Source organism: Neopsephotus bourkii, unplaced genomic scaffold (assembly GCF_033783945.1).
Source record: "Neopsephotus bourkii isolate Nb327-2 ecotype Australia unplaced genomic scaffold, CSIRO-AGI_Nbou_v1 NB_1637, whole genome shotgun sequence".
Taxonomy (NCBI): domain Eukaryota; kingdom Metazoa; phylum Chordata; class Aves; order Psittaciformes; family Psittacidae; genus Neopsephotus; species Neopsephotus bourkii.
Genome location: NW_026902112.1, coordinates 5,561,307 through 5,588,245, shown reverse-complemented (window position 1 = coordinate 5,588,245; position 26,939 = coordinate 5,561,307). Strand labels below are relative to the sequence as shown.

At 43.2% G+C, this 26,939-nt stretch overlaps 1 protein-coding gene across 2 annotated transcripts in view; it reads left to right on the top strand.

The window, feature by feature from the left end:
- The window catches only part of ZFAT (zinc finger and AT-hook domain containing), a 983,920-nt gene that overhangs the window by 612,207 nt on the left and 344,774 nt on the right, over nucleotides 1-26,939 (top strand). The window contains exon 17 of one of the 2 annotated variants that reach the window (XR_009728576.1): nucleotides 12,009-12,084. The exons of the other annotated variant lie outside the window; for it this stretch is intronic. The gene's annotated coding sequence lies outside the window, so the exon portion shown is untranslated. Of the gene's footprint in view, nucleotides 1-12,008; nucleotides 12,085-26,939 lie in introns of those variants that run through there. 2 annotated transcript variants of the gene reach the window in all.

Here is a 26,939-nt window from a genome sequence, read left to right as displayed (position 1 = left end):
AACCTCACAGGGTTTCAGCAATTATGCTTTTAACAGAAAATCTCAAGAGCCAACAGCCATATAATGTCTAACTCCTGGGAAACGGGGTAAGAGGAAATTGTACATTGATCTTTGAGTATAATGGTGTAAAAATACGTGTGTAGATAACTGCCATTATCTAGTGGCTGAAATCAGACCCCAGAAGGCTTACCTCACCCCGACAAGGTAAAGCCAGATCCCACAGCTCCTGCTTGCTTGTAATAGCCTGCATGGGAATACTACACGTGGGGAGGAGAGTGGGCTGTGCCAGGCAGACATTCCCAGGTGCAGAGCAGCACGTCCCAGGTGAGGAAAGCCTCACCCACTTCTGAATATGCCTTTCTTGTTGGCACTTCCCTCATCATCCCACCCTTCTTCAGCTCCTGGTCCCTTTTCTTGATCTAGGATATGCAAATGTTGCTCTGAGTCACGGCTGCTGCAATAGGAGTTTCATCCCTTTAGTAAGAGCAGTGCTGCGTGCGTGTGTGTGCATTTCTGCTTTACGTGATTGTCTGCACGTCCCTTGGCAGACAGCAAGTACATCTCCCAAACCACAGCTCACATGTCTAATCACTTCCACTCCAAATTCCCAAGGCTGAGTTGGGGACAATATAATAACCAGTTTCTTGCAGGCAACTGGGCAATGGTCCAACCAAAAACTTCAGTAAATCTGGTGGCTGACATGAAACTCATCTGAAGTTCAGGTCCACAAATAATCTACAGTCTCTTGCAGAGGTAAGATTCAGAGAGACCCCATCCTCTTGGGCTCTCCTGCACAGGAGATACTGCCCCAGGATTTGGAAGGAGTAGTACTGGCAGGGTTGGTCAGGTGGTAGGAAAGGGGATGTGCCCACATCTATCTGCAAACCAGACCACCACCATTTGAAAATCACCATTTGTTGGCAGCAGATGACTTTGCATTCAGGTTGGTAAAGATTTCAAATTCTTTCAGTCCTGTTTGTAGGTGTTCACACAGAGCCCACTGTAATGGGATCTGGTCCCAATTAAGGCCAGTTGAAGTGTTCATGGTAAACAGTAAGAGGAAATGACAGCGAACAGACCTTTTCATGAGAGTCGCTAACGTGAAACAGCAGCATGTAGACAGCATGGACATTGAGTTAAAGACTGGTCCCATAGCCCTGTCCTGGATGATCACCAAGCAGAAAGGGAAAAGGACTAAAATGAAATGAAAGAGCCAGGGGATGGAGGAGGAAAGATGGGGAGAGGAGAATAGTTTTCATTTTACTTAGGGTGCATACTGCAATAGTTTGTAATACGCATTTACAAGTAGAAATGACCAGTTTGCTGGCATATGAGTCATTAGAGGCAGATTCCATCCACAGCTGTTAACCAGCACATTACCCCGAAAGAAAGAGACAGGAGAGGACAGAAAAGACAAGAACTGGAAAGTCCCAGTGGGAAAAACCTCAAGAACAATCAAAAGTATGATAAAATTTAGTGGGAGTTTTCTGTAAGTCACTAAGCAGCCCAACACACAACACAAGAGCTTGGGCAGGAGCAAAATTAGTTTGGAAGGGCTACTTGCTCCAACTCCTCCTAAATGGTGGAAATAGATCCAGTCGGGTAATGGAACAGGTTTCCCAGGGAAGTGGTGGAATAACCACCTCTGAAAGTGTTCAAAAACCATGTAGATGAGGCTTTTAGTGACACGGTTTGGTGGTGGACGTGGAATTTCTGGAGTAATGGCTGGACTTTCTCAAACGTCTTTTCCAACCAAGCTGATTCTACTATTCCGTGTGTAACTAGTGGGATTGCTGATGGTACCCAGACAGGGAAACTGCAGGTGAAGGCTGGCAGGGTAGGATGGAGATGGGATAGCAGAGAAATCAATTCATTCACTAGTCATCTATTATCAAAAGGGGATTAAATAAGTCCAAAGATTCAGCAAAAGATACTTGAAACTAGTTGCAAAAGCCTGTTGCTGCTTCTCTGCTCTGGCATGGGGATGGTGATCTGCAGAAGTCATTTTGCTTAAGGAAATGCTGGACATCATAGTCAAGGATGTTTCTGTCATAAAATGCTTTTAAAAGCATTCCTTAATAACAGAAAGTCAATCGTATCCTGAGTTGCATCAAGAGGAGCGTGACCAGCAGGTTGAAGGAGGTGATTCTGCCCCTCTACTCTGCTCTTGTGAGACCTCACTTGAAGTATTGTGTGCAGTTCTGGTGTCCTCAACATAAAAAGAACATGGAAATGCCATAACAAGTCCAGAGGAGGGCCACGAGGATGATCAGGGACTGTGAAGATAGGCTGAGAAAGCTGGGGCTGTTCAGCCTGGAGAAGAGAAGGCTGTGTGGAGACCTCAGAGCAGCCTTCCAGTATCTGAAGGGGGCCTATAGGGATGCTGGGGAGGGACTCTTCATTAGGGACTGTAGTGATAGGACAAGGAGGAATGAGTTAAAACTTAAACAGGGGAAGTTTAGATTGGATATAAGGAGGAAATTCTTTACTGTTAGGATGATGAGGCACTGGAATAGGTTGCCTAGGGAAGCTGTGAATGCTCCATCCCTGGCTGTGTTCAAGGCCAGGTTGGACGGATCCTTGGGTGATATGGTTTAGTGTGAGGTGTTCCTGCCCATGGCAGGGGGATTAGAACTGGATGATCTTAAGGTCCATTCCAACCCAAACTATTCTATGATTCTATGAAGTTGGGTTGCCTTGTGAGGTGGAACAGAGTGCAACTTGGTCTGGGTTGCAAACAATTTTTGCTGGAAGAAGAACCAATATTGGTCCATGGTGTGCTGCCATACAGACATTGGCCTGTGCATGAATGTCACTTGAGCACTCCACTCCGCCTTGGGCAGCCCTGGTTTGCTGTTCTGGCACAGATGTCTGTTGTTGAACAGATGTCATCTTGTAAGCTCTCCTAAGCAGCTCCATTTTCCAATCAGAATTGTAACTGGAATTATGTTCAGAAGATAATTGCAGCATTTATAAAAGGGGAGTCTAAAAAAATGGCCTTGTAGCTCAGCGAATTGAGGTCACCCATCAAGCTCCTGCCCTCCCCTCCTGTTTGTTTCAAAAAGCCAGATGACTTTATTAAGTCAGCTGCTGAATAGATAGATACCATTGGCATTACGAGTCAGGAAAGACAGCTAGGATACTCTTTTGTCACTAACTTGTTTTCTGACCAGAGAACAAACCAATGCTTGCTGTATCATCAAACAGGTAACGGTCTCTTGTGTAATTATAGAAAACTAATCTAATTGTTATTATTATAATAATTTATAGCTGTTTTTCCCTTAAGCCAGCTCCTTCATCCTGTTTTTCACTGTCTGCTCTGTGACTGTCTTGTTGAGATCATAAGCATTTTGGGAAGGGACTGTCTGTGTCATATGCAGTGTTGGTCACCCTATTCATGCTTAATGAGTGAGGTTCTGCTTTTGGAATTATACTGTATCATTGAAATCAACTATTACTAACAGGACAAAAAAACCTGTAGCATCTGGATCAGTATATAATATCTGTGAGAAATCACAGTATTAATGTAATTGTAGAGAGTCACATTATTCTTTTCCCTTGCTTTCGAGACCTGTGCAAACCTGTAAATACATCACAACTGGGTAGTCTATATAGTTGACTAATGAGATATTGGCCATTAGTTTAGGCCTCAGCTTGTTAGATGCGATGGCCCTGCTAGTCAGGTCTAAATCAGTATAAAATATCTGTTGAAAATATGATCCATAGATCAAAAAGAGCTATACCTGATGCCAAGAAATGAACTTTAGATATAGCATTGCCTGAATAAAAATATGGTTTGCATTAAATCTTCAGTCTGCAATGCTAATATAACTTCAGAAAAAGAAAGCATCGACCTTGTTAAATAAACATCTCTGTGGCAGAGAGAACAGAACTTTTAAATAAAACAAAATAAAGCTGTGAGCCAAGCAAAAATATTTTAAGAGGCAATGCAGAGTACTTCCCTTCAAACGACTGAAGATTTTCTCCATATTTCTGCTTTTCTTCCATGTTCTAATCATGATAGGGAGAAGATTGTCTAATACCAATACCAGAGCATAGCAGATAGATCTTATATTACACTGTAGACATGCTTGTGGCTTGGACAAGGTCCACTGTTTTTGTAAGAGCTTCAGCTCTTATTCCTTTTGGTATATAGACTTGACTGCAAAACGTCTGTAGATGCAAGTGTCTCCATTAAACTCAATGTTAAGATCTAAACGGGGCACTGCAGGTCCTTTGATAATGGGCCATGAAACTAAAATGTGCAAGCAGAGACATTGCTGCAGTCTCAGCTGTTCAAATATCCTGCAGTGGCAAAAATTATCTCCACCTAAAGTTCACTGCAATAACCAGACCTGCACCAATGCAGAATGAAAGCAATGCTTCATGTTTAAGAAGCAGATTTTGTTGTTGTGCATCATATGTGGATATATTTATGTGCATTATTTACATGCATATATAATAGACACACAGGCAGACAAAAGGACATGGAACTGTTGGCACAAGTCCAGAGGAGGACCACGAGAATGACCAGGGTCTGGAGCACCTCCCATATGAAGACTGGCTGAGAAAGCTGGGGCTGTTCAGCCTGGAGAAGAGAAGGCTGCGTGGAGACCTCATAGCAGCCTTCCAGTATCTGAAGGGGGCCTATAGGGATGCTGGGGAGGGACTCTTCTTTAGGGACTGTAGTGATAGGACAAGGGGTAATGGGTTAAAACTTAAACAGGGGAAGTTTAGATTGTTGGATATAAGGAGGAAATTCTTTACTGTTAGGGTGATGAGGCACTGGAATAGGTTGCCCAGGGAGGTTGTGAATGCTCCATCTCTGGCAGTGTTCAAGGCCAGGTTGGACGAGGCCTTGGGTGACATGGTTTAGTGTGAGGTGTCCCTGCCTATGGCAGGGGGGTTGGAACTTGATGATCTTAAGGTCCTTTCCAACCCTAACTATTCTATGATTCTATTCTATGATTCTATGGTAATTGTAAGGAACTAATACGTATACTTTGAAAAATCAAGTCTTTATCATCTTGGTAAGTTTTCAGTTTGTCTTCACTATAATTTAAACGTAAATCATTTGACACTTTTGACCTCAAGCAGTCAGACCAGTGAGGTTAAAGCAACTGATTTTTGTTGCCCGCTTTATAGAAGCTGGTAAAGGACAATGCTGGTAAAAGGGTAAGTGGTATTCCAAAATACTGGAAAGCCAGGGAAGTTGTGGATGTGTTGTGAAAGTTCAACATTCCCAGCAGAAGCAGGTGGGCTGGCATATGAATCTGTTGGCTCTGCAGCCTTTGTGTGTCCATGAAGCATTTGGGTTGGTGCTATACCTCTCTGTGTATCCCACTGAAAGGCGGATGTAAGGGTTGAATGTCCTTAAGATCCTTTTGAAATCCTATAAGATCTACAGGTGACATGGTGGATCCTTTTCCAAGATCAGAGGTGTGTGGGGCTGGGATTTCACCCATGCCTGTTGCTGTCACTACAGGCATCAAGAGGTTAAAGCAGTCAGGGTCAAAACCATGAAGTAGCAGAAATCACAAAACTGGTGATAAAAGGCTGTGTTTGTGATGTTCAGTAAATTTAGAAGCATTGGGCATTTCAGCTTTATGGTGAACCCAGTAGTTTCAGAACTGGCAAGATTTACCTTTGGTCAGCATGGTGGTGCTCTCCCAGCTCAACAGAGGAGCCAAAGCAAGAACCAGCCCTGCTGTGTCCCTGCCCCAGAGCTGGCACTGGGGTGGGCTGGCTGCCCTTGGCAGGGGTGGTTTCTTTCCCCTGTGGTGTTCTTGGAAGCAAAATGAGAAACTTTCCCTCCTTATAGTAAAGGTATCTTCTTGAGATGTTGGCCAGCTTCCATACCTTGAATTGGTGAGGCTGCTGAGGTGGCCATCGTTTAAACCCTGCTCAGTGGTTCATTGCACATGCCTCCCCGGGAGGACACTTTAGCACAGTGTGGTGCTGTGTGAAAACCCCTCCAGGTTCATGTGGCTCTTCAAACCTGTTCTGTAAGAAGAGGGGCTCAACAGCAAGCAAGAAGCAAGAAATCAAAGAAGAATCAGTCCTGGGGGGGGCATCCATAGTCAGAGAGAAAGCCCTGGCCTCAGCTGATAGCCTTGAAATATGCCAATGCTTCCTTCTGACAGCCCAAAGAGGCCTGGGAAATATAGCCCCATAGCCAGGGGACTTGCTGCCCTCCACAAGAAGTCACCCTGGACACAAACAAAAGCAGCCTCCCCTCCAGAACAGCCAAGGCGACTGAGGAGGCGAAGGAAGCTCTTAAATGTTTGGTTTCTGGATTTTGGCTGCCAGATCTCTCGGGAGAGGTTGGACTCTTCACAAAAATGCTTGACGGGAAGAAACTCCCTAGAAAGGGATTGTTCTGTTTTGTTTTGAACTTGAAGGCCTCCAGTTGACTTGGGACGCTGCCACCAGCCACCTAAAGAAAGCTTGAAGCCTTCCTACAAAGGGTGGGGTAAAGTCCTACTGTGGGTGTACAAAAGGCCTTCAGGGGCATGACTTTCCCTGGGACATAATCTTCTTGCCACACTGTATTTTGTGGTTGAACATAAGCTGGGTTGTTTAGTGCTTTTAATGACAAAATCCTACTGAGGTTTCTCTTTCCCCTCCCAACCCCAGTGGCTTTTACTCCTAGCTAACATGAGGTTTTCCCTGGAAATTCCTCTTTATGGGTCCTATGTGCCTGATATCACTTTTTGTTTGTTTTGTCCAATGACTCTTTTAAAGAAAAATGCATAAACAATCCAAAAAGGAAACTGAAAACCGTTTGCAGGAATGGGAGACCTCCCTACTGGCTTGAGCATCTTGCTCTCTCTCACACTCCCTGTTTTTCCCTGAATCTTGCATTTTAGGCAAGGAGAGAGGAGAGACTTTTTCTCCCATTCTTCGTTTCCCCTGGTCCCAGATTTAATGTCCCCTCCCATGAGTATGCCCTCTCAACGTGGACTGTGGAATCCCCTTGGGCAAGAGGAGCAGTGATGCTCATCAATCCCTCTCCATGTACCCTGACATTGGGACACTGGGCAAAATGTGAACTTGTACATGTGGAGACCTTCCAGTATCTGAAGGGGGCCTATAAGGATGCTGGGGAGGGACTCTTCATTACAGACTGTAGCGACAGGGCAAGGGGTAAGGGGTTGAAACTTAAACAGGGGAAGTTTAGATTGGATATAAGGAAGAAGTTCTTTACTGTAAGGGTGGCGAGGCACTGGAATGGGTTGCCCAGGGAAGCTGTGAATGCTCCATCTCTGGTTGTGTTCAAGGCCAGGTTGGACAGAGCCTTGGGTGGCATGGTTTAGTGTGAGGTGTCCCTGCCCATGGCAGGGGGTTGGAAATGGATGATCTTAAGGTCCTTTCCAGCCCTAACTATTCTATGATTCTATGTCCACCTTGGCTTGTGGCTGTTGAAGTGGCGTGCTCAGTAGTGTTGGTGCAGGAGTAGTGTGCTGCGATGGCTTTGGTATTTGCTGCCTTCTCAGACATCCTCAGTGCCACAGTCCACAGTTTTGGAGGTAATTTCATGGAAATTTTGGGTTCCCAGTGTATTAACGTTATTTAATGACTGTTTTGTGGATATCTCCTTGGGTTTAACACCCAATTTCTCTCTTTTGGGGAGCTGAGTGCTATTTTGGGATTTGCTGCTAGACTATCCTTGCCTCAGTTTCCTTAAGTGTATAATGGAGGTTACAACATTTTCTGGTCTCAAATTTATTGTGATGATGCATATGTTTAAGGCACTTCAGCTTAAAAGAAGGTGAAAGGAATTTTCTGCATGTTTGTGATAAATAACCAGAACTCTGGCCATTTTGGTGGTTTACTAAAGAGGCTTCTGATTGAAATACTACAAGCCTAAGCAGCATCTGTAGGAGTCTGCAGATGTATTTTGTATGAAGCGCAACAAACCAGAACAGGTACAGTGCTGCGTCTGCTAAAACACTTGTCTAAGTACCAGATTTCTTTAAAGAAATCTTCATTAAAGATAAATATGTGGCAATGTGAGACACAACAGTATGCTATGATGAACATTTCCCCTCTCTGTGGAAGGAATACAGTTGATTTAATTTATTAACCCAGAGATACAAAATAAACACAGACTCTCTTGTCTACTGTTTGCAACTCCCACAACTCCCAGGGCCATAGCATTAATTGCCCTTCATTTTTACTCAAAATACAAAATGCAAACACAGAAATAGGCAGAAAATTGTAATCAGATCTTGCCCTTATTTTGCCTAGGGAGGTGACAATGGGTGGCCTGCAAGATGCACCATGGCAATTCAGCTTCAGGGTAGTGCTTAGAGCTTGACCTCTCTGGGTCATGGCATACAAACTGTGCCCATGTCCTATTTAATTGATGTTCTGCTTATCACTCTTTTAAGCACCAGATCTGGAAAGTCTCCAGCTGGTGTGGCGGGAGGAATGCCATCTATTTGCCCCTATTCATTCCTCCGCTGCTGTGCAGAACAAGGTAGGATTTGGGTCTCCAATGGGATTTTAGTAATTATTCTTCAAAATCAGTGCAGAACATTTATGATTTTCTTTCTTCCTGTCACATGCTGTGATACTAGGACTGAACTGTGAATGGAACCAGGTAATGGTAAACTGCTATGCTTGCAGCCCTGGATCAGAATCATAGAATGGTTTGGGTTGGAAAGGACCTTAAGATACTCCAGTTCCAACCCCCTGCCATGGGCAGGGACACCTCACACTAAACCGTGTCACCCAAAGAATGTCCAACCTGGCCTTGAACACCACCAGGGATGGAGCATTCACAGTTTCCCTGGGCAACCCATTCCAGTGCCTCACCACCCTCACAGTGAAGAACTTCTTCCTTATATCTAACCTGAACTTCCCCTGTTTAAGTTTGAATCCATTACCTCTTGTCCTATCACTACAGCCCCTGATGAAGTCAGAAACAAACTTGTTTCTCATTCAGCAATGCTAACCCATTGCAAAACTACTGGAACTCTTTTGTTTACTCCATGTTAAGCACATCCTCTTTTCAATGACAAATGTGTCATCACCCCCTAACCCCCACCACCATGTGCTCAAGAAAAATTATCTGTATATTCTTAAAGTACAGAAAAAATGGACTAGTGAAGCCACAGCAATTCTGGTTGTCAGTATTTCAGTTTTAGATAACCAATACTGTGCTCGTAACCAGCACGTATAAATAAATATATTCCTCAGTGATGATTCACATACAGAACCAGGCTGCTCATGGGCAGCTTGTGAATGGAAGGAAAAGCTAAGTTTGTTTAATATATTAGTATGCAGATGTTATCTCTATTTACAGATAGACAAACTGAAACTCATAAAGATTGAATTGCTTGCCAGGGAAAGGCCAAAAAAGGCAATGGCCAGTTTGCGGAAAGACTTTGGATCTGCTGTCTCCAAATCATTGCCCTACCAAACAACAGTACCTCCCTTTAATTAATAATTCATTAAGCGTTTGGAAACAGCTGAGCAACAAGCACGTTGCACCACAAGGTGTCTTGTTGGCATCTTTTTGTACATGGAGGATGTAACTTAATATTCCTGGATTTTGGCCTTGAGACAGCCTGTATACGCTAAAGGGCAGCTGTGCCTGGTCTTCATGAGTGCTTAAAGGTGAACAATTGTTTTATCATTTTTGCTACAGATTTTGTTTGCAATGACATGAATTGCCTGGTTGTTTTTGTCTCAGTAAATACAGTGTTTCAGCATGGTATTTTTATTCACATACTTATCTCTCTGAGGATCTCTGCCTTAGCTCTCTTACGCCAAACCATCGCTTCTCTTTTCAACCTTGTCTTTCACGGGGAAAAGCTTCAGACTCTGTTTTTAGTCATTAAAAAAAGAGGGGAGGAAAGCACCCTTCATTGTTTTTACTCCATATATATTTTCACATCACTGAAAAAAACTGCTGGAGTGTGTCATTAAGCATTTTGTTTGTGCTAGTAAAGTTTCTGCTTCTTGTCTCTTGGTATTTTACTTTAGTGTTGTATGTTTGGACCTTCCCAGGCCATCTCCTATAAGTTACGGTCTCATGTGTGTAGGTCCATCTGAGTCTGGCTGTTTCTCTGGGTATGCCAGGTCCCTTCAACAGGGATGCTCTACAGCCACACAGAAGCACTTCCCCAGAAGGAGTCAGAGGCCATGTTCACTGGGGTCTTTGTACTCATCCAGTCAAGGAGAGGAAGGCTTAACATGGCTCAGCAGGACTAAATATTTTGAGCATTTATTTGGTTTGAGTATTATCTGTGTGCCACATGTCCATCTATTCTGAAATCTCTATCCATGACTGCACTTCCTCTCAACCTTCCAAATTCCAGATATCAACCCCCCTGACAACACAAAAGATATGTCCCTATGTTGCCGTGCCACTGTCAGCTGCCCATATTCCTGCACATGTAAAATATCTCCAGTGGTGTGCTCTCAGGTGCACATCCTCAAATAATGCCAATGGACTGAACAATGTCACCATCATCCTGTCCTGTGCTCACATCTCTTGCTCCAGTTAAGTTCATTGATCTTGCCAAAATATTTCCTGTTTTTCCATTGCTCAGCTCATGCTTGCCTTCTTTTTCTCTCTGTTTCACCCACCAACAGAGTCTCACTGTTTTAGGGCCCTTCTGAAAGCTCCATCTTGTAGAACCCTGACCAGTACTATGTCATTGTTTTCAGGTTCCTACCAAACCTATCTTCCTTCCTTACCTGGGTTTCTTCACCTAGCTGAGCTTCTTCAGCTAGATTTTATCCTTAGCAACTGCAGATAGTATTTCATGCTATAAAACAGTTGGTGGCAAAGGGGATGAATGTCTTCTCACAGGAGCAAATCAGGAGTAGCTAATACTGGTGTGTTGCTGTTCAAGTGGAAAAAACTTGTCCTCTGCACAAAATACTGCAGAGCATGAAAGTTTAGTGTGCTGTGCCACTCTGAAAAGCATGACCTGTGCACCCCACGTGATAGCATTGCTAAATGAGCTTTGAAAAGAGAACATTTTTCTAGTGGCCTCTTAAAGAATGTGGGTGGCAAAACAGCGACAGTAATCAGCAATGTTAATTGCAGTCACACATCGCTTTTCATTGGTGTTTACCAACTTTCCGTATAAAAGATATTGTTACAGTTGAAAGCTGAGGTCAAGTTAGCTAGCTAATCATTCATAGTGTGTTTGCTTTCTCCCAGGATTGTCTAGCAGGAACTGTACCTTGTGTTTTAAAGCTATTTCAAGCAAAGAGCCTAGAGTGAAATAGCTTAATTTGATTTAAAGACCTTTATAGCTAACCTGCCAACAAAAGTGATGCAGGTAACAACTGCTCTGCTGTCTGCTAAATTAGACTCGATTTTGCATTACACTGATTGATGTGTGGAGTACCTCTGAGGAATTGATCTGATTTTCCCCAAAGCATTGACTTCAGTGAGAAGTTACTACGTATTTAAAACCATCCACTATGTCTGTTACTAAAAATCATGGGACTGAGTCAGTCGTCTTGCATGATTTACGGTTCTGTCACTGATTCACTGAAAATGAATGTCTACGCTGCACCCAGCATGAAAGCTCCGATGCAAAAAGCAATCTGACCAAAGGGCCAGAGGGTTTGTCACAGGCTAATTAGGGTAAATTACAAGGCTATAGCTTTATAAGGCTGTTTTATAAGATTCTAGTGTTGTCAGTTACAATGTGTACTTGTTTAGAATGGACTAGTTCCTTTAAAATCCTGTGCCCAATGTTATCTAACCATATAATGGGTGAATAATGCGTTCCAACTGAGAAATGTGCCGGCATGGTAAAGTGTTTTGAAAGGAGTATTTTAGTCATTGTGTTGCAGCGAGTTTGTTTTCTTTAAGTTATGGAACATGACTTTAATAGATGAATGGGGGAAATTAGGTTTTCAGTCACAGTATGTCTGTTTATAGACCAAATCTAGAATGGATTAAAAATCAACCAACCAAATTACTTTGGTTTTAACTATGTAGAGTAATAGAATCCCAGACTGGTTTGGGTTGGGAGGGACTTTAAAGCTCATCCAGTTCCAGCCCCCTGCCATGGGCAGGGACACCTTCCACTAGACCAGGTTGCTCCAAGCCCTGTCCAACCTGGCCTTGAGCACTGCCAGGGATGGGCCAGCCATAGTTTCTCTGGCCAACCTGTGTCAGTGCCTCAGCACACTCATAGTAAATACTTTCTTCCTAATATCTAATCTCCCCTCTGTCAGTTTAAAGCCATTTTCCTCTGTCCTATCACTACATGCCCTTGTAAAAATCCCCTCTCTGGCTTTCTTCTAGCCCCCCTTTAGGTACTAGAAGGCTGTAATGAGGTTGAACTAGAGCCTTCTCTTCTTCAAACTGAATAAGTTCAACTATTTCAGCCTGTCCTCAGAGGAGAGGTGCTCCTATGACCTGGTACAAAACCCTTTAGTGAACACAATTGGTGACTCAGCTTTGTCAGTAAACGATACTTTTGCCGGCCACATCAGCCCACACTAGCTAATGCAGCCTTCTGCAGACAGAGGTAACGTTATACCAGATTTATCAGTCAGTCATTAACAGTAATTGATGGCTGGAGAACTCATGCCCCCAGCACACTTTCAGGAACATAGCACAGACATGGCTGCTACCTCAGTGCAGGGGACAGCTTTAGCTCAGACCACTGTCACAGCCATCCCTTCAGAGTCTGCTTGGCTCCTGTTTGCCACCCATCATCCAGACTCCTGTTGCTTCCTCAGAGCACACAACAAGGTGCAAGGCTGTCCAGGCAGGGGAGCCATGGCAGCTCTAACAGCAGTGGCACCAAAGCAGCTCTGCAAAGCAGTGGGCAGCAAAGCAGTACCAAGAAGGTCCTGCAGCTGCCCTGGCAGCTCCTCCATGTCTGGGACATTTTGTGTTGGCTCTCTGCAGCAAAATCATCATTATTTTATGGTTTTAGGTGAACTGGCACATAGCCCGGCCTCATACGTCCAGCAAAATTAAACCCTTAGGCTCTGCCTTACTATAACCTCCATATGACTTGCCCTTAGGGAACTGGTTGGTTAATCCTCTCCATACTTGGTCAACACCAGTTACAAGCATTCACACCTACAGAATGGGGACAGAATTTACATGGCATTTTGTAGAACTGACTCTTGAAGGACCCGAACAAGGACAATCTTTCTCATCCCTTGAAGAGTTTGTGTCACGTATTGTATCTGTGCTTTCTCCTGTGGTTGTAACTACCTGTGACTGCGCTGGTGTCTTTTATACACCTCCCATATAGACCACCATCATCAGTGAAGCATGACCTCCCATGAAACAGAGGAACAGAAGGCTCTCTGTTAAAGCAGGGCAGGCTTAGACTGAATATTAGGAAAAATTTATCCACAGAGAGGGCTGTCCAGGGCAGTGGTGGATCATTGTTCCTGGAAGTGTTCAAAAACCATTTTGAATGGTGGTGTAGGTGAGGTGTTCAGTGATATGGTTTAGTAGTGGCCTTGGCAGTGCCGGGATAATGGTTGGACTTGATGATATTTAAGGTCTTCTCCAACCTATCTGATTCTATGATTCTATCCTGAAAGTCCCCCTGTGAAGGGAGCCACCTTTTGGTTTGGTTGGGATCCCAGGCAGGTAGGAAGGGTTGGCTTCAAGACAAGGTGCCAGGTAACTACCTGGGCACAGCTGACACATCATGTGCTGTCTTAGTCAACACTGTGATAAGAGCTTTCCCTATGAGCTCGTGTTTGACCTTCACTGACTGCTGCTGCCACTCTTGGGTTTTCCCAAGGCAGGGCGTGTGTTGATACCACCCTATATACCACCCTATAGTGCTGGTAGGGGACTGGCTATTCGCAGCCTGCTATTTTGCAAGCATTAGTCACTGAACAAGTTCTGTGGTCAGGCTGATTCAGGAAGCAAAACATTACTACTACACGAATCTGCGTCTGTATTTCACATGGTCTTCAGTCAACTCTGCCTCCCTGACCTTCTTTTCCCTACATCTTATTTTTAATGCATGTTTCTCCTCCTGTCCTACCCTCTCTCTTCCAAACCTTTGTTGTCTCCTTTTCAGAGAAAAGCAATCACTTACATCTTGAACTAAGTGGAGTCTCCCACATTGGAGATATTCAAGGCCCGCCTGGACAAGTTCCTATGTGATGTATTCTAGGTTACCCTGCTCTTGCAGGTTGGTTGGACCAGATGATCTCTTGAGGTCCCTTCCAACCCTTGGGATTCTGTGATTCTTGGGATTCTGTAAGAACATAGGTTTCTAATTCCAGTATATTCACCTTGCTTCTTGCCAAAAGTCACTATGAAAATTGTGAGGGTGTTGGAGGTTCAGAAAGTCAAGCAAAACACAATACTGACATTACAGGAATCTGTTATCATAGGAAGTGGAAGCAAACCTCAGTGCTACTGAGAGACTGTCAGAGAAAATGGCATATACATTCATCTCTGCTCTCAGATATTCCCCCCCTGATTGCTCTGAAAAGCAAATGATACAGGACAGTGCCATGGGATTGTTCCTTGTGTTCACACTGGGCTGGGAAACAAACTCCAAATTGCAGTGGGAATGTTGCTCAGGGCTCTTTATACCTTGTGGTTCCCCTTCCTGATTCATTTTGGCCACAAGGATACAAAAAGCTTTGTTTTGCTCAAAAAAGGCAGGGAAATCTTTGAAAAAGGCAAGTTTAAGCCAAGTGTGCTAGTTTTAGTCCCCAGTGCAGTGCACAATGCAGGGCTTTGTGCAGACTCCAAGGAGAAGAACATATGTGCGTATTTAAATGGGAACTGAAAAGAAATGTTCTGTCAACTGACCAGGAGTGGGTTGTTTAGGGATCAGTTTTCTAAGTTAGTGTAATGGCATGAAAGCTGTTAGGAGATGATTGAGATCAACATGCAAAGCAAAGCTCTCTAAAAGAGAGGCTTGCTCTGGACACTTGATTTGTAGAGTAGATCTCAACTGAAACAGATCTCTTTGTGAAGTGTGTTTGGATAATGAAAGCATAGGCAAGAAAGGATATCTTATAGGTTTTCTTTCTCCTGGAAACTGTCTTGTAGGCAGAGGAAACTTTGATAAGGACCCAAACAGAGATGTCCAACTAGTTAGACATCCTTCTGGGATGTGCTTATATCAGTAGTTACCCTTTCCAGCTGTTTGTCCCTGCCAATCTACTGGATGAGCCACTTGTGGGACTGCTGTTTATTTTCCTCATGGAAAACTAGCTGGATTACTTTCATTGTTCAGCTTATTGGTCTGAGCTGATTTTCATCAGCAGCTGACTGAAGAGTACTGCCATAAATTGCCCTGCCTGTGGAGTGGTTGGCAGTCACTTACAGACAGAATAGCAGGGGAAGGAAGGTGGGGACAGCAGTGTCCAGCAAGAAAATCTGAGATATGTAAAACCACCAGCCAAAGCCTAGAAACCCTATATTGTCTCACTTCACCCAGTCACCATAGAGCATAGCAACACAGGCTGTGAACTGTGAGCCTTGATAATTGCCACAGTAAGGGGAGACAGATTCCTGGGATCTAGAAACTATGTAGATAGAGGGACACCCCAAGTTCAGTTTGGGCCACAGTGGAAAAACAGATGTAATACACAGGCAGAAACCATCTTGAACAGCTTTACAACTCTTCTGCACAATTCTTACTCCACCAGCAACACTGATTTATCAAGAATAATGGCAAGCATCTTCCATATGGGAGCACCTTTAGTACAGCACATCCTCTACCTGTCTGGAAAGTACCCTAAAATAAGTGACAGACACTTCTGAATGAGCCACTGCTCCTGTTCTCCACTTGAAGCTGGGTCATGGTACAACCAAGAGCAGAAGGTGCCTGGGTCCAGAAGGACAGCCCATAGAATCCTCTGGCTCTCAGGAGAAGGTTCTTCATCCTCAGCAGATAGTGATAACTCGATTTCTCTTCTGCTTCAGACATATAAATCCAGAGTAGGACAGCAGTGCAGTAAACCCATGCACCTCATGTTTCCTCTTGGGTAGACTGTCCTGCATGTTTAGATTGTGTTTATTCACTGTTTAGGAACCTTATCTCTGGAGTTCATTGTGAGGACATTGTGCATGTAAAGCCTGGGGCTTGGCATTCCTGTGGTCTGGCGGATGTCTGGCCACAGGTCCTCTGAGAGCGGTTTGTTTGGTTGCAAAGTCACTTCTCACTGCATGATGAAATGGTGATTTTCTGCCTTGTACAACACTAGGGTTGAACATGGTGTCCAGCCACAGAGTATCATGGTTTTGATGGGGAAAACATTGGGATTTAACTAAAAGTAGAGCAAATCTCAGTGGGTGATTATGGTGAGTTACTTTCCACAATATTTCTGTTGTGCATAGAGCAGTCTTTGTCCCTGTGCAGCTGAAACATGAAACAGGCTAATGAGCCACTCCTGGCCTTTCCTCACATGTAGGCACTCCTGCCCACCAGCAACCCCAGCAGTTAACCATTGAGGGAGGACTAGCTCCTTTGCAGAGACCCCAGAAGAAGGGAAGGCAACCTCTTCCCAGTGTGGATGTATGAAGGAACCTGCTCCTTATCCCCTTTGTAGCAGCAGGGTGTGTGCATATCAAAAACAGACAAACTACGCTGGCAGAAAACCCATCTTTCACCATTTCATAACTCTCCAGCAATCTGGCTCGCTGGCAGCCCTCACCACATCAGTCACGCTGAGGGATTGCTACAGAAGCTGAACAAAAACATCTCTTTCCATTTTCTGCCTACTTCAGGAATGGGCTTGACTCCTTTGTGTTGCATGTGGCAGTTCCAGTGGAAGGAAGGAAAGCACTGGGACCACCAATCCAGCCTATTGTCAGTGGCGTCCCCAACCTTATCTTTTCATCAACAAATGATGAGGCCTTCAGGTCACAGTGCCATTGCACTAATTACCTACTGGGTAGCTACACCACCAACTAAGGTACCCAGGGGAAGGAGTATTTTTAAACCCCTGTCAACTGCTCTTTCTTCCCAGGCTAATGTGTTGCCAACCAAACTTGAAACAAAGGTGAGAAAAACGTGTATCTGGTGAATAAAATGAAGAAAATAAGAAATCAAGTCTGCTCAATCTCCTCCCCTGTGCCTTTGGAAACCTGTACCTGATCTACATTAATTTTCTCACAAACATGGAAGTCATAGGGTCAGTCCTCTGAAGTTTTGTGGTCACCTGGTTTGAGTAACCTGAGGAGGTAATGCCAGATCTATAGACCTTGTTAACCTAACACGTAAGGAAGGTCTTCATGAGGTTGAATCCCGAATTTGTGTTTAGATGATTTCCATAATTTTTAATTTTTGCTTTAATGGGAGTTTTAGGCTGTTCTTCCATGGCTGTGCATCTCAAAGCTGTGTACACAAAGCTCATACCACCTACCTGCCTGCCCTTGCTTAACTTTAAGAAGACCTTCTTCCTTACATCCCTCTTAGACAACCATCTGTGGCTCATAGCAGATGGACAAGCTGGTTGACAGTATTTGTCTTTCTGCCTTTTAAATGCTACAATTTCATTGAAAAGCAGCCCAGGCATCAGGCAACTGGCTGTATTGGCCCGTGGGGGTATATTTACACCACTATATACTTAGCCACTCTAGGATGTGAACCTTGGCTCCTATCACAGGGTCCACCAGGGTGGTAATTTTATAATACGAAGCTGAGGGCACGTTCCTAGGTGAAAAACAAGAGAGCCTGGGCATTCAAAAGCAGCAGGGAGGATGATAAAGGCAATGTAAGGGATCTGGTTCTGTCTCACCCTCACCCAGCATAGGTGTCATCCGCACCATGACAGGGTTTTGTCTTGGGCAGTGCTGCTTGGGTTGGTCCATATCAAATTCTGAATGAGAATTAGTTTTGGAGTGTGGGCACTCAGAGGTTCATTGCCTCAGTTTCTTCCCCAGATGATCTTTGTTTACCAGGGCAGACATCACCCCAGAGCACAGCAGGGAGATCAAACTGTGCAGAGCCTATTCTACAGTCCTCTCTCTCAGGGACAGAGAACACAGACCCTGACTTTTGAAAGAGGCTCTCCTGATTCAAGTAATCACCCCTCACAAGGTTTAGATGCAGAAACTAAGCACCAAGCATGGGGCTTTTAGGCTACAAAAAGCCTATCCTGTGTGATGAAGATGCCCTTCACTAAAAGCTTTTCCTTTCCTCCCTTTTTCTGCAGCTGGTTGACAGAAGGCCTTAGAGATTAGCTGTGTTCCTGTGAGCTATTTATACTGAAATATTTTGTGTTGAAAGATGTAAGCCCTTTGTTTCCTCTGTATGTACACAGTGATCCCTGAGGGCAAGCAAATCCTGCTTTGTTTTGGATCAGATACATTGTGAATTACTGTTGTAAAATGGCCTGGAGTGCACTTTTATGAGTCAGTCTCACCTTTACACTTCCACATGTCACCAGGCACTCTCAGATTCCTGTGCAGCCTTCCAATTCCAGATTACCCTAGTTAAAACATGACTAATCCCCACTTGAGATGATGCTTCCAAAACATCTTCTCCAAAACAATATTTCTTTATATTTTTTTCACAGGCAGAGAAAGCATTTAGCCTCCTGTTTGAGCAAAGTAAGTAACATGGGTGACTGATTTGGCTGGCTGATGTGCTGGATTAGGCAAAGGTGGGGATCTGAACAACCAGCCAGCTCTATACCAAACCAGCCTAATGGGACTGGAGACCCTCTGACCCAACCTCCTGTGGGATTTCTATTCCCATAAGCAGGGACTCTGTCACAAGAAAAATTCAGAAGTATGAATATTGGGTTTGGAGGAGAAATCAGTTGGCAATACAACATGGCCTTTTTCATCTCAAAGCAAGAACACTTCTCATCCTCCCCTCAGCTCTGTAGTGAATTTGACAGGACCAGAGGCAATGGGCATCATAAGAATTCAACTGAACATCAAGAAACACTTTTCACTGTGGTGGTGGCATAGGTTTCCCAGGGAGGTGGTGGAGTCTCCTTCCTTAGAGATATAAAAGAGCCCCTTTAGATATGGTCCTGGATAGCCATCTCCCAGTGACCCTGCTTGAGCAGGGGCTTTGGACCAAATGACTTCTAGAGGTCCCTTCCAACCTCAGCCATTATCTGCAGTCCTGTGAATCCACTGGAAAAGTCCCTTCCTCTGAAGCATCCCACATGCTGTGTGGTAGCAGGGAAGCTCAACATTAGCAGCAGCCCTCTGTTACAGTCTCTAACAGGCAGGCAGTTTTATGTGATCCAGTATGAGTCACTCGAGTTGCAGGTCAATGGCCAAATTCTTCTTTTTGTTACACCCATTTAGTCCTGTGGGTTTCAGCGAGTGGGAGTGTAATGGAACTGCTCCAGATACATTTTATTAAGCAAAAATGCATTTTGGTGCAAGCAGTTTCAAAAATGCTCAATAAACAAAGCACACTTTAATATGATGCCCTGAAAAGGTCACCCAAATCTTATCCCTTTGGGAAGAGAATTAATTTGAACAAGACTCGATTAAGGAATAATACCATCCTGAAGGGGATTTTGCTTTTTCTTGGGCAATATAGGTGGCCATCAGTTGCTGAAGCCTACTTTGGTTGAACAATTTAGTGATACAAACACAGAATGAACTGAGTCTTTTTCGTCTCAAAGCCAGAACGCTTCTCATCCTCCCCTCAGCTCTTCAGTGAATCTGACAGGACCAGAGGCAATAGGCATCAAATGAAAGCCATAAGGATTCAGCTGAACATCAAGAAACACTTTTTCACTGTGATGGTGGCATAAGTTTATTATATAAGTGGCCAACAGTTGCTGAAATCTTCTTTGGTTGCACAATTTAGTGATACAGAGAATGTACTGGGCATTATGTACACTGCTAATTCCCCTGAAATGAGGTTTTATGCTAAGTGCTCCCATACTTCACTGGCACTATGTTTTGAAGACTTAATGTAAATACCTTTCTCTTCAATTTAGTTTTGATTCAAGGATTTACTTTCCATTACTTGCAAGTTACCAGTACCACATTTATTAGGCATGCTGCAACCTTAAAAGGCTTCTTCAGATCGACCTGAAACACCCTGAGCATTTTTCCACTTTTTCATGATACCCTTTGGAGAACCTCTATAATGATTCTTTTTCTAGATGGAGACAGCAATGCATATCAAATACCCCCATCCCTCTCAAATAAAAATCCCAAACAGACAAAAAAACTGTCAATATATGAAGTTTCATTATATGGTCTTCATAAAAGTTTTCTAAGTTTCACATGTATGAAGAAGGATAGCAGATGAATCTGGACTGCAGTATAGTTTTACTCTGCTCTGTAAAACAACAGCGCTGCAGGAAGAAATGTCACCAAGTCTGACCAATAGGTTTGTTATAATGGATTCCGTACACAGGAAACTTTTCTAGGATATTGCTGATTTTTTTGATCTGAACAGATTTATGGAGAGCAAAACAATAGATATTTTGTGGGTTTCAACTTTTATTTTACAAAGCAGAATATTCCCACTCATTGGATTTCTGATTTCAATCACCAAAGGGAAATTCTCCACTTTTAAAGATAATAAAACATCAACTGTATTTATAAAGAGCCTAGACAACAACTCCACATTTTTTCACTGTGGTTTTTTTTGTCTGGCTTCTTCCTACCTTATATGCTGCACAGTCTCCTCAGTCTACCAGCCCTGACTGCTGGGTCTGTGCCTGGCATTAAGCATTTAACAGAGACCTTTTGTTGCTAACTGCATGGTTATGATAAATGGCAGATTGTTAAAGCAGGAGCTGTGTTATCAAAAGTCAATCAACAGTGTGCCAAAAAATTCTGGCTCCTTGTGCAGAATTCAAATGTGGAATAGGCATCTTCTAGGTTGGAGAAAGAAACAACTCATGAACACACTGGCCAAATCAGAACCTTAGGAAGAAAGAGGAACACAGAGATGTTCAACTGGAACCAGCAAGTGTGTCACCAAGTGTGTTCATGATAACTTACTTTTGCTAGAAAACCAACAAAAGAGAGAACCTTTAAGTTAACTGCAGTGAGGTGAGCCCTGAGGAGTTAGGAAGGGTGAGGGTCCTATCTGCCCATAAGGAAATGGAAACGAAGAATAGGAACAAATCCAAGGAATTCAGTTGAATGTGGAAAGCTGCTGGAACAAATTATGAAATGGCTTGGGAGAACTTGGAAGGTATTTTTTGGTTGTTGGGGTTGGGGGGTTTGTTTGGGTGTGTGGGTGTGGGTGGTGGTGTTGGGGTATACTGCTAAGAAATGGTATTGTCAAGAGTAAAACATGTTAATGGAGTTTAGTTTCTTCTCTGACATTGTCACTCATTGTACAGGGTTTGTGTGGCAAGGTTTTGGTAGTGGGGAGCAACAGGGTTGGCTATGGCTAAGGCTGAGTCCATCAGTGACAGTGGTAGCACCTCTGGGATAACGTATATAAAATGGATTTTAAAAGCCTGTGCAAAAAGGGAGGATTGAGAATCTGTGAAAGGAGCAGCCATGAAGACACCACGGTCAGTGCAGGAGGGCAGGAGGTGCTCTAGGCACCAGAGCAGAGGTTCTCCTGCAGTCCATGGTGCAGGCCATGGTGAGGCTGCAGCCTATGAAAATCCATGGTGGAGCAGATCTCCACCTGCAGCCCATGGAGGAGCAGCAGAGACAATGTGTGATGAACTGACCACAGCCTCCATTCCCCTGCATTTCCTGAGGGGGAAGAGGCAGAGGAGTCAGCAGTGAAGTTGACCCTGGGAAGAAAGGAAGTTTTGGGGAAGGTGGTTTTGGTTTTGCTTTCATTTCTCATTGTCCTACCCTGTTACTAACTGCAATTAATTAAACTAATCTTCCCCTAGTCAAGTCTGTTTTACCCATCACAGTACCTGGTGGGTGATCTCCCTGCTCTTACCTCAACCCAGAAGCTTTTCATCTCATTTTCTCCCGTTGTTCTGCTAAGAAGCAGGGATGAAAGAGCAGCCTGGTAGGCAGCTGGTGGCTAGCCAAGGTCAACCCACTACACATCCAGATGATGACAGGGAAGCAACTGACATAATTTATTGCATCTGTAATAAAACTTGGGGTAAGAGTTTGCTATAACGTTCTCATACGGGAAGCATGGATATATGGGCTACATGAAACTACTATTAAGTGACCACAAAATTCAGTGCCATGACTCAGAGAAAGGCACAATAATTGCTACCCAGCAGGGATGGCACATCAAATAACCCCTTTCAGTTTGTGATTTATATCACCGTAAAATAGAATTCCAATGAGCAACTGGCACCAACATGTGCAGGCAAGTTTGACACTCAAAATGATCTCATTAAACGTAAGAAATGGACTAAATAAATTAGTTTACTAAGTATATAGTAATCAGAAATCATAGACCAAATAGGGAAAGAAGAGAAGCTCACACGGCAGCAATAGCACAGAATAGGATCTACAAACTGAGTATGAAAAAGTATGATACTTGGGCAACTGAGTGTAAATGTCACCCTGAGACATATTAGCAGGACTAGCATCAAACACAGGAGGTAAAGTTTGCCATTCATTTAGCTCCTTTGAGTAACAAATCTATACAGAAACCCTTCAGCACCTGTGACTTGCAGGTTTCAGTGCCAGCTTCAGATATTGCAGGTTAAAATAGATGTAAATAAAACAGAGTGAAGAACTATAAACCTGGCAAGCACTTTAGGAAATAAGATTTATGAGGAAATGTTTTAAAAATAAAGACTGTTTTGCTTCCAAAATACTAAAAGGGGAAGTAAAACAGTGGGAATGCCACAGGAACACACAGATAAGGAAAGTCCCAAAACTGCTTGCCTTGCTGTACATGGAAGTGCCATGAAGAGTGTTACATATTAGAAGGAAAATTTATTCTCCAAGTGAATGATAAGAAAGAGCTAGCAGAACTAAGAAAAATAGAAAATACTGTCTTAAAATACTAAGGATATTATAAATATCCTCATCATCATGGCTTGACTTTGTGAACGAAGATTTGGGAACGGCTTTATCCATGCTTACTACAAGCGCTGATGACTAAAAAGGCCAATGTGAGATAGGCAAATCCAGCTGCAAAAAGCACAGTGAAAGGTCTCCTTGGGTGGTACAGGTGGGGCGTGATTTTTTTCTACATTGTCTTTTCTCCTCAAGACTAGTTCTGCGTGAATTCTCAAAGGAGTCAACGGCATTATGTATGGCGTGTCTCCAAGTCTCCCGATTAGAGGCCAAGGTGGACCACTGATGGTAGTCAATATGGCCAAGGCTAAGGTATTGTTTCAGGGAGTCCTTATATCTCTTCTTTGGGGCACCTCTCTTGCGGCTACCAGTGGCAAGTTCACCATAAAACAGGATCTTGGGGAGGCGGTGATCCTTCATTCTAGAGATGTGCCCTGCCCAGCGCAGCTGCAATTTCAGCAATGTGGCCTCGATAATGGTGACCCCTGCCTGTTCGAGGACAGTGACATTAGACACATAGTCAGTCCAATGGATGTTTAGAATTGTACGGAGGCAGCGCTGATGAAAGCGTTCCAGGAGTCGCAGGTGATGACGGTAGATGACCCATGATTCAGACCCATATAAAAGAGTAGACAGTACAATGTCTCCATAGACACTGATCTTTGTACTTTTCTTCAGGTGTTTATTGCACCAGACTCTTTTGTGGAATTTTCTGAAGGTTCTATATGCCTTTGCTATTCTGTTGTCTATCCTTGTTGACTGTGGCATCCGAGGAAATAATGCTTCCCAGATAGCTGAACTGCTGAACTGACTTAAGCTCTGACTCGCCAATGGTAATGTGGGGATGATGATAATCTTCTTGTGGTTCAGGTTTGTAGAGAACTACTGTCTTCTTCAAGCTGAATTCAAGCCCCAAAAGCTCAGCCGCCTCCGCAAACCAAGACATTAAATGCTGCAGATCTGCTTCTGTGTGGGCAACAAGGGCGGCATCATCAGCAAAAAGCAGTTCACAGACAAGATGATTTAGGGTCTTAGTGTGAGCCTTCAGACGCCTTAGATTGAATAGGCTACCATCAGTACGATATCGAATATAAATGCCGTTTTGTTCGTCAAGGTCTGCTGTAGCCCTTTGGAGCATCATGCTAAAGAATATTGTGAATAAAGTTGGTGTGAGAACGCAACTTTGTTTCACACCATTGGTTATTGGGAAGGGCTCATCTCCATATCTGAATTGGCCTTGCTGATCCTCATGTAACAGAATAATCATTTTGAGGAACTCTGGAGGACAACCTAAGAGTTTCAAGATCAGCCACAGGCCTTTTCTGCTCACAGTGTCAAAAGCTTTGGTGAGGTCAACGAAAGTTACATAGAGACCCTTATTCTGTTCTCTACACTTTTCTTGCAGTTGTCTGAGAACAAATACCATGTCTGTGGTACTTCTACTAGCCCTGAAACCACACTGACTTTCAGCTAGAAGTTCTTCTGCAATAGCGGGTACTAATCCGTTCAATAGTAATCTTGCAAGAATTTTTCCAGCAATGGAGACCAGAGTTATACCTCGGTAGCTTGAGCAGATTGACTTTAGTCTGTTTGACATTCTGCACTAGGCATCACTCAGGTGTGACAGACATCACGAATATTACTCTGGCTCACTATGTCATAATCAGTAAGGTGCCAATGTTTAGATCGAGGATGATCCAGGTTGTCTTCCAGCTGTCTTTCTGCTGGAAAATAGTGTTGGCGATGGTAAGCTGCTGCTCTGCACAAAACTCTAGTAAGAAGGGACCATTATCATTGCAGCTGCCAACATTGTGATTGCCTAGTACTCCTTTCCAGGCTTCAAAGTTCTTACCTACCCAGGCGTTGAAGTCACCAAGGATTATGATCTTATCTTCTATAGGAACCTTTTGAGTGAGGTGACGCAGGTCAGAGTAGAATTTTTCTTTTTCTACAGGGTTAGCTTGCAGAGTTGGAACATACATGCTGAAAAGAACAACATGTTGCTTATTGTGTACTGGAAGATGTAAGGAGATAATATGATCAGAATGACCTATAGGCAAATTTTCAAGTTTGGAGATGATGGAGTTTTTAATTATGAAGCCAACTCGAGAAAGATGACTTTCAGTTTTGGATTTGCCTGACCAGTAGAGTGTATAGCCAGCACCATGTTCTTTAAGGCAACCTTCCTCATGAAGGCTAACTTCAATACATAAAATAACATTATATTTATAATATAATTTATAACAACATCATATTTATAATACATTATAAATACATAAAATTATGTATCTCAAAAGACATTACCTAAAGAACACCCAAACTCTATTGCTGCAGGATTTTAAAACAAGTTAAAAAACCTGAAACCCAAACCTTGATAAAGATTCATAACAGCCTTCCAGTGCCTGAGGGGCGTCTACAAGGGTGCTGGAGAGGAACTCTTCATTAGGGACTATAGTAATAGACAAAGGGTAATATGTTTAAACTTAAAAGGGGAGAAATTTAGGTTAGATATGAGGAAGAAGTTATTTACTGTAAGAGTGGTGAGACATTGGAACACTGATAAGTTGTGGATACACCATCCCTGGCAGTGTTCAAGGCCAGGTTGGATGAAGTCTTGGGTGACATGGTTTATTGTGAGGTGTCCCTGCCCATGTCAGGGGGTTGGAACTGGAGGATCTTAAGGTCCTCTCCAACCTAAACATTCTATGATTCTCTGATTCTACAAAGGATGGCTAAATTTACTTGATCCTTTCCCAAAGAAGCAAATAGATTCCCACTTCAAATCACCTTCAACTCTAATTTTCTATAATTTTATATGAAAATACAGGTTCTGTTCTTTCTAATTGGCAGCTTTCTCACTTTAAAGGGAAAAAAAAATTGTATTTGGAAAATGATGTGATTTTTTTTCCAACTCTGGTTTCCTGTCAACGGAGAAAGCCCTGATTCTTATTCAAAGCCTCAAGGCTAGCAGCCTGTTTTTCCAAACATATACAATAAGTAAGTGCTTCCAGTAGTATTTTTATCTTGTACCTTTTTTAATCCCTTTTAATGCAGGACTGCAGTGCTTTAGGTACATCTTTTTGAAGTCTTGTGCTGTTTGAATGGTAACAAATACAAGAAACCGCCTGAGCTTCTCTTTCTATAGGAAGCTGACTGAAAACCTGTCTTCTAGTCTCTTGCAGGGTCACATCCCATTTTCCAGGATGTTTGTGCCTCCCTTCTCTATGTGCTGCTGTGATGTTTATGCCAATTTTTTACTCCAAATATTTACACTATTGATAGATTGATCACAAAGCAATAAACAGAAAAATGCATGTTCAGCTTCCAGAGTTGCTCAGATTGTATTTACTTTGTACACTGACATATACCCATCTTGAGCCCAAAGCCCTTGTCATCTGAGGTACCTGCTTCCTCAGTGGAGTTTCCTAGACTTAAAACCATGTAAATGAGTCTTAATGCATCTAAATGCACTTAAATGCATCTAAACTTTCTCAAAACCTGCATCATTCAGGCTAGGATAGATAAGTCATTCCTATCCCACTTTTATAAGCAAACTTCCTATATTAAGGAACTGATTTATGTATTTAAACAGAAATACATATCAATGACACAAATGACTCATTATTGTTACTTAACTGCAGAAAAGACTTTGGGTGTCACAGCATGAGTGACTGTTTAGTAGAAATAAGTGTTTTAAAATAGTGGCTACTCCGACCATCAAATATTTACTGTATCTGCAGCTTCAGTATCACACTCCGTGCCCTGGCTCAGCGTTTTGCAGTACCAGGGAACACACCAACTGAGGCCCCTTCAGTTTATTCCAGGCAGGTTTGGTTCTTCGCCAAGAAAACTCTTGAGTGCATAGCTGCTGGATGTTGGCAATGGGCATGCAGATGATGTGGCTCTAAAAATGTCCAGTTCAGTACACAGCAGTTGCTGGAAAACAAAAGGACACTTCCCCTTTTGGTGAAGAAAGTTCTCTTTTGACAAACTTCTAAGAAGAGGCAGTGGCAGCTGCTGAACCCAGGACACTTGGTATCAGCAGATATCATGAGCCATG